The following is an 8,746-nucleotide window of genomic DNA, read 5'->3' as shown; positions in this document are numbered from 1 at the left end:
CTTCAGAACACTAGCCAATTAAAGAAATGATACTTCTGAATAGTTCATTCTCTATTTGTAATATTCTTCTACCCTTAGAACTAGAGAAAAAGGGTATTTTATTTAAAACTTCAAATTAGTGTAACACCAGTAGCATATTTGAAAGAATTCTTATCGCTAGAAACAGAGACAACAGGCACAAATTTTCCTTGGAGAACATCCGACACATGTATTGCAGTTCACTCCTTTTTCTAAATGTAGAAACGAACACACAAACTTCTAAAAATATTGTAATTATACTTAGATCCAATGCTACATTTTACGAGGCGCATCCAGAAAGTAAGTTTCCCGATTTTTTCCCTTGAAAATAAACGTAATTAGCCGTGTCAATTGCGCATGCGTAACAGATATATGACGTATCAATCATATGCCAGCCGAACAGGTCCCGCCTGGTGCCAGTAGCGTGGCAGCAGTGGTCCGAAGTGGAAGCTCTTATTCCTTCTCCCGCCGCCTGCGAGGTTCGGTCGGTGATAAAGTTCTTTAATGCACAAAGCATTGCGCCAATTGAAATTCATCGGCAGCTCTGTCACGTCTATGGGCCGAACATCATGAGTAATAGATGGTGCGTCGCTGGTATAGGCATTTTTCCGAAGGTCGTCAAAGTGTCCATGATGAAGAGCGCAGTGGGCGACCGTCCCTCATCAATGATGATCATGTTGAGCTGATGCGGCAGTGCATCTTGGAGAACCGTCGCTTCACGATTACGGAGCTGAGCAGCTATTTTCCGCAGATATCGCGATCCTTGTTGCATGAGATTGTCACTAAGCACCTGCTGTTCAAAAACGTGTGTGCCAGGTGGGTGCCAAAAAACCTGACAGACGAACACAAAATGCAACGTTTAGGAGCAGCGCTGACATTTCTGCAACGGTATCACGATGACGGCGACGAGTTCCTCGACAGGATCGTCACGGGCGATGAGACTTGGATTTCGCACTTCACCCCGCATACCAAGCAGCAGTCAATGCATTGGCGGCATAGTGGATCTCCGGTCAGGACGAAATTCAAACAGACGCTGTCGGTACGGAAAGTGATGTGCACGGTGTTCTGGGACAGGAAGGGCATTCTGCTCATTGACTTCCTTCCAAGAGGTGAAACAGTGAACGCTGACAGTTACTGTGAAACACTGCGAAAACTGCGACGTGTCATTCAAAACAAGAGGCGTGGAATGCTTACTGCAAGTGTTGTGCTCCTCCATGACAATGCTCGTCCACATACGGCTCGGCGCACAGCAGCTGTTTTGACGGAATTTGGCTGGGAGTTGTTTGATCACCCACCCTACAGTCCTGATCTTGCTCCCAGCGATTTTCACGTTTTCTTGCACCTCAAGAAATTCCTGTCCTCCGGTGAGCGTTTTGGCAACGACGAAGAGCTGAAGACGTCTGTCACACGCTGGTTCCATTCACAGGCGGCAGAATCCTACGACAGAGGGATACAAAAGTTGATCCCACGATACGACAAGTGTCTCAATTCTGATGGTGGCTATGTTAAAAAATAGCTGAAACATTGCTGTACCTGTTGCCAATAAATGTTTTTCTGAAAGTGTGTACTTAAAAAAAAATAGGGAAACTTACTTTCTGGATGCGCTTGGTACAATTTAAGTAGGTACATGTTTTTGAGCATAATTTATGTGTTTAAGGGTATAGTTGCATGCATATTACAACAGTTTTTAAAGCATAAAGTTCCTAACACTGTGCCATAATGTACAATCACGAGCTTGGAATTGTGAACTATTCGCTTATAATTTTGAATTATTTGAGCATGGCTTGATAACCTTCTTAATTGAGACCGCGGTGATTATTGTGTGTTGAGAGCAGCGTGTGATAACTAAATTTTCGGTTGCAGACGTACTGGGAAAAGGATTGAAGGCCTGGCATTAATGTTGTACGTCTGTGTTTGAAGTAATTTCCGGCATGTGCACGTCGGAGCTCCTAGTAACGCACCCTTTTCTACCACCGGATCCCTGAAACTGCCGCAGTTCTACAAATAAAAGAACTGTGGTTTCCAGACTCGTCATAAGTTTTTTGTTCCATGTTTTGTAACTCAATTAACTTAAAGTTTAGATTTAATCAAAATGCATAATTTAATTTCTACAATCACATGTCTGCACATGCGTTTCTTAAGCAAGCGTAAAGACATTTAGAGGTGTATTGAAAATGTCGTAGGGCTGTTCCAGACATTCCAAGTTATAGTCCCGTGGCTCTAATTTCCAGCAGCCAATCACGTTGCAGGTCGGCTACATTTAAACGTGTGCGTCTTGCGATTCGCTGATGAAGACGTTATGCATTTCCTAAGGCTGGATAAATACTTAATATAATCGTCCGCCATTTTGGCTCTTTCGTTGATGTTCGCAGATAGTACACGAGGACATTATTTGCCGCTCAATTATTTGCTGAATTACAGTGCGTTTGATTTATTATCATAGGAGCTACGACATGATAATGTTTAACGGTGTAGCAAATAGATTCCTCGTCTGGTAGCTCGGCAACGAAAGAACAAAAATGGCGAACGATACTACCTACCTAACTTTATAGAGCCTTGACTTCCTAAGACGTAAGCAAAGAGGAGGAGTCACGCCGGGAATAACAGCGTCGCGACTATTTAATAATTATAATGAACTTCACAATAAAATTCATATATTTAAGCTACAGTATTAGGCACAAGTCATGTTACATAAAAAAAAACTATCCATTTTTTTCTTTCTTTCTTTTTTGCAGTGATGAAGTCAATTTTTACATTAATGGCAAAGTCAGTAAATGAAACTGGCAGTGTCTACACGTGTGGAGTAACGGCTAGCGCGTCTAGCCGCGAACCAGGTGGCCCGTGTTCGAATCCCGGTCGGAGCAAGTTATCTGTTTGAGATTTTTTCCGGGGTTTTCCCTCAATCCAATATGAGCAAATGCTGTGTAACCCCGGACTCATATCACCATCATTATCACCTTCATTTCATTCAGACGCTAAATAACCTAAGATATTGATACAGAGTCATAAAATAACGTACTAAAAATTGGCAGTATTGGAGTGATATCAATTTCAGATTGATGGCCATGGAACAGGGAAGTTAGCCACCGGTGTAGCTCAGTCGGCTAATGCGCTTGCCTGCCGATCCGGAGTTGCATTCGGGCGCGGGTTCAATTCCCGTTTCAACTTATTAATTGGTAGGGTTTTTTTCGAGTTTTTCCCCAACTATAGGGCAAATATCAGATAATGTATGGCGAATCCTTGGCCTCATCTCGCCAAATATCTCGCTATCACAAATCCCATCCACGACGCTAAATAACCTTATAGTTGATACAGCGTCGTTAAATAACCAGGTAGAAAAATGACAGGGAAGTTGATGGTTTGGTGTGGCATATGGAGAACAACTGTTACTTGGCCTTTTTTCGTAGAAGGTAATTTCACAGCTCAAAGGTACAAGGAAGTGCTTGAAGAGAGAGTTTTTCTGAACATCCTGACTTAACAAGGGAATTTTCCGGACATGTTTCAACAAGACGGTGCCCTACTTCATTAGGGTCACCAAATTCGTTCGTGGTTGTAGGAAGAGTTTCCAGGAGGGTGGATAGGTCGTCGAGGTCACGTTGAATTTCCACCACGATCGCCAGACCTAACAGTCCTGGATTTTTTTTTACACTTATGGGGACACTTAAGGCCATCGTGTACGCTGAGAAAATTCACAGCATGGATCACTTCAAAGAAACTATCACATAAGACATGTCACAAAAAAGAACTACACTAACGCAAGATTTGTGCAACTGGGAGCATCGAATTGAGGCATGCTCTCAAGCAAGTGGTTCTCATTTTGAATATACTGCAACTGTCCCTATGTAACCGACTTCTGGCTCACTCTATGGGCCGTATTCATAGACATTTTTAGCGCGGGCTTTCGGTGGATGATCAGCGTTTTTCGTATTCATAAACCAGTGTTAGCGATAGGATATGATTTGAATTCTGTACTAGTAACCAGTGGATAGCCGGGGCTAGCTTAGTATGCTCGTAGCGCGTGCTGCGAAATGTCTATGAATAGCACCCTATGAGTTTATATGAAATCAGATAGAACTTGTACAATTGAACTGTAATAGGTAATTCGTTATGTGGACTGCTTCATTGATTTATTTTATTTTATTGGGTTATTTTACGACGCTGTATCAACATCTAGGTTATTTAGCGTCTGAATGAAATGAAGGTGGTAATGCCGGTGAAATGAGTCCGGGGTCCAGCACCGAAAGTTACCCAGCATTTGCTCGTATTGGGTTGAGGGAAAACCTCGGAAAAAACCTCAACCAGGTAACTTGCCCCGACCGGGATTCGAACCTGGGCCACCTGGTTTCGCAGCCAGACGCGCTGACCGTTACTCCACAGGTGTGGACTACTTCATTGATATAACTCCTTTTCTTATATAAAAAAGAGGAAATATTTATAACCGATTCCGAAAAGAATATACTTTGTATATCTTAATCCCAAAACTTCAATTAATCATAAGTCAATTTGGCGTTGCAGAAAAGTTAATAAATTTCACAAAATTATGCGTAATGAATGAAATTCACAAAGTTAAAATTGAGAAGTTTACTTCAAACTATGGAGTCGATGGAGGAAACTCGCTCTCACTAGCTGTATTCAGTCAAACAGATAGCAGTACAAATTACGGACTACAGCCACAAAACAAAACCAACATATTAACATATGCAGATGATGCAATCTTACTTCGAGAAACAATGGAATAAATCAGAGCTTTAACGAAAGAGTTATACAAGTACATGAAAGACATTGGTCTGCAAATAGAGAATGAAGACACTAAATATTTAAAAATATCGCACCCGAACATCCCACTTAATCGTCTACAATTTGATTCATATAGGCTATGTTTGAGGAAATAAACAATAATTTCAAATATCTGGGTTTATTGTTTACTACAAATAACAAGGTTAAGGAGGAGAACAATGCAAGAATCTAAAATACCAATAGATGTTTTTATGCTCTAATGAATCTTCTAAAAAGTAAACTATTGACTAGAAAACGCAATTTGCACATTATGTATAATGATTCCAACCAACCATAACTAAGACTAGTGAGACATGAACCCTAGGCATAAACGAAGAACAGAAGGTTAGAAGGATTCAAGGAAAATATTAAGGAAGATTTTTGGAGTAATAATTGATCCTCTAACACAGTCATGTCAATTGATGTACAGAGGCGCAAGCGCGCGCTTTAGAGTTCAGGAGAGCCTGAGCGCTTTACAACGGAAATGAAAGAGACAGACGAAAGAGGTAGTATATGCCGCTTGGTCGAGCTATATACAGAGATGTCCAGCACTGATTCAATGAATAAAGGGAAGAGAATTTATTAAAACTGTATCCATGTTAATTTTAGATGTCTGAGAAGTATAATTGCATTATAAGATTATAAGTTCTAATTTTAATGCTCATTTTTACAAGTTTGCTTTTTATATTCGAAAGGAATATTTTCTCTACTTTTTTTTTACAGGAAAGTGAAATTATTAGATATGTTTGTTTAGTAGCCATACAGCTACCGAAACAATGTATAAATAGTAAATATGTAATATTGAAGATAGTGTCTTGGAAAGTTTGAAAATATTCGTAAATGTTTGTAAGGAAATTAATTAAGAAAGCAACTACTGTTACATCATAAACAAAAGATATGTGCCCATGTGTTGTAAAAAGTCAGCTCTATAGCTTCAGCAGATTTCGAGAAAATAATTTAATATTCTGATGATAGGAAGTTGTGCACCAATATCACCTTAAAAGCATTATGCGTTAAGAGTTTTGTTATGTAATATTAGTTACAGTTAAAACATATACTTAAGTAACTTTGCTTTGTACTATAATATTGTTTTGATTAGTTTATTGATTACTTTTATAAGGCTTAAGATATCATCAATATAGGTTAAATTCCAGCTTACCATGCCATACTCAATCTCTCTTTTTTTTTTTTTTTTTTTTTTTTTTGGGATATAACTTTCTTCATGAATGATGTATTTCATTCACTTTATGGAATTTATGTGAATATTCCTCCTTAAATCTTTATTATGTCATTAACGTTTAACACACAACTGCAATATTAAGAAATTGGTGTAAATACTTTTGTTTTAGAAACAATATAGATAATATCAAACAGAAAGAAGCTATATAAAAATAACGATATAAATTTCACGTTCCGTTTGAAGTTTGTACACCACTGTCTTCTTAATCCAACAGGCTGCTTATTCATATACATAATTCTTCCACCTTCCATACCTAGCGCTTGTTGCCCGCGCACGACATCAAGGCCAGAAAAATGCGCTTGCTTTGACATCACTGCTCTAACACAAGATTAGAGAATAGTGAGAAATTATGAACTTTTCCAGCTGTATGGAATAAAATATTTAATTACATAAAAATGCGGACTGCAGTAATTATCTACTATACTCAGATTCCATCAGATGAAATTTTTGGCGTCTAAATGTGGTATTTTATGACTCCTAAATATGATATTGGGATAGATGTTTTTCGAACACTCCCTTTCCTCCTTCTTTTGTTCTAGCAGTTCTCTATCACCGCCGCATTTCTACCGCTCCATCATAAACACCTGGCCATGCCAACCGTCATAAATGCATAGAACTTCCTTTTCTAACACGCACTTGACCTGAAAAACAGATTATAAAACTCGAAAAGAAATTAAAGGAAGTGAGTAATTTCCAATATTCTGCGTGTCTTCTCTTACCTAATAAACAGAGCTACTTCAGATTCAGTTGTTTACTCATCGTTCAAACACACGACGCTGTCAGATAAATTAAAAGAAAATAAAGGGGCGATCTTTGAGTTGATCTTGTGGCTGGACTAATTTTGCTGTAATCTAGTCCCTTAGTGATATAACATAATAAAGACAAAGGGTTAGTTGGAATACAACTCGGGCGGATTTATCAGAGAACTAATCTTACGTAACGAAGTTGCGCACAGCAAGCGGAGAATGGGAATCCGATTTGCCGGGCGATCGATGCTAGACTCTCCGCATGTAGACGCGCCTTTTAAGCGCGCCGTATACTCATTTGAAATTCTATTGCTGATAAATGGAACACTTGAGTCACTAATAAAGGTGATCAGAGAGATTTTAAAATTCACTTCGTTTCACCAAAGAGAAATGACTTTCTTATTCTTTCTTAGCTCTAGTGCCCTTGGGCTGCCTGCGCCGAAGTGCATAACCGGTACACAAAATCTTCTCGACTGCAGTTTCCACGAAGTGTTCAGTTTCACCCTGCAGCCAGGGTTGCCAGATTGGGCGAAAAGTCGCGGATTGGGCTACTCCAAAGCCCTGCTTGCGATTAATTTTTACTTCAGGCGATTTGCGAATTTATGGGCTACTAGAAATTTTGGAGAGCGAAATTTGGGCGGATGAAAACTCCTTGTCATTTAAAAAAAATCTAATCTTATTCTTTCGTTTTTCTTTGAGTTTATATTTGGCATGACATGGGTTTTCGACTTCTAAATAAATTATTTATTCTAATAACTAGATGCAATGAAAGTTGCAATTTACGTTTAATTGATAAATAATTACTTCGTGGGTTTAGGAAATATAAATTTGATAGTTTATCAGCTATTTTACTATGTTATTCGCTGTCGATAAGTTATTTGCAGCAATAATAATACCTGCTTTACAGGAAGCTACTACCTGAAAGCCAGATATGCATAATACATTCGTTACTGGAGGTACGTTAACAGAAAGCCACAATTTAAGTCACACAGCATTTGTGCGCACTCATAGTTGAGTTCTGGCGTCTTGTCAGCTCATTTGAGTTGAGTGGATACAAAGGAAGAATTGTGACGGTGTATTGTATAGTTTCTGGGGTAGCTCAGTCGGTAGAGCGTTCGCGCGCTAAGCGAAGCATCCCGGGATCGATTCCCGGCCCCGGAACAATTTTTCCTTGAAATTATTCAATAATAATAAATTACAAGTTACTTATTGTCCACTGCTGTGTTAGTATGTCTGACCTTGAAACGAGAGTGCCCCGGTTCAAATCCTGGTTGAGATTTTTTTACGCAGTTTTCTCTCAATCCAATAAGAGCAAAAGCTGGGTATCTTTCAGCCCTGGACCTGCATTCATTTCGCTGGCATTATCACCATTTCATCAGGTGCTAGATAACGCTCGCAGTCTTAAAATAAACCAATTGAAAGCTATTTATTATTTTATTGTTTGTGTAATTATTTGCAAGACTATAAACAGTGAGTTCGTTATTATTGCATATTGTAATATTTCTATCTGCGATATTATTATTATTTTGTATAATTGCAATGGGAAAGTGGGAAAAATATACAGTAAGAACTGTCGAATGGAACTAGGGGCACAAAAAGTGGACTTGAAAACAACATGTAGATTCATCAAAATACAAACAAAATTCAGCATCTATATTCTTAAAGATGTAGGCCTATTGCCAGTTGCTAAATCGTTAACAAAATATGAAACTCGGTTGGTATTTTTTGTGGTCAGTCATACCGCGATAAAAAACTTTTTTGATCATTTAAGGTAATTTATTGATTTCAATTGTCCAAGTGTAGGAATGTACATCTCCAACTTCATAGAACAAAGTGCACTGCAATAATTAAGATGGTCATCGCTCTATTTAGCTTTTGTCTATGGTCATAGCAGTCTTAGCCACTAATATCCTAAAGGAGCAAGTATTAGATATGAAAGAATTACCAATTTCCTGAATTGTTATTA

At 38.7% G+C, this 8,746-nt stretch overlaps 1 non-coding gene across 1 annotated transcript; it reads left to right on the top strand.

Annotated features, from left to right (window-relative positions):
• Window positions 1-7,868: 7,868 nt before the first annotated feature.
• TRNAS-GCU (transfer RNA serine (anticodon GCU)) lies at window positions 7,869-7,941 on the top strand. Its single transcript has one exon. It is a non-coding gene; the product is annotated as a tRNA-Ser (tRNA).
• The last annotated feature ends 805 nt before the right edge of the window (window positions 7,942-8,746 follow it).

Source organism: Periplaneta americana, chromosome 8 (assembly GCF_040183065.1).
Source record: "Periplaneta americana isolate PAMFEO1 chromosome 8, P.americana_PAMFEO1_priV1, whole genome shotgun sequence".
NCBI lineage: Eukaryota > Metazoa > Arthropoda > Insecta > Blattodea > Blattidae > Periplaneta > Periplaneta americana.
Note: the sequence above shows the minus strand (reverse complement) of the source record. Positions and strands in the feature narration are given on the sequence as shown.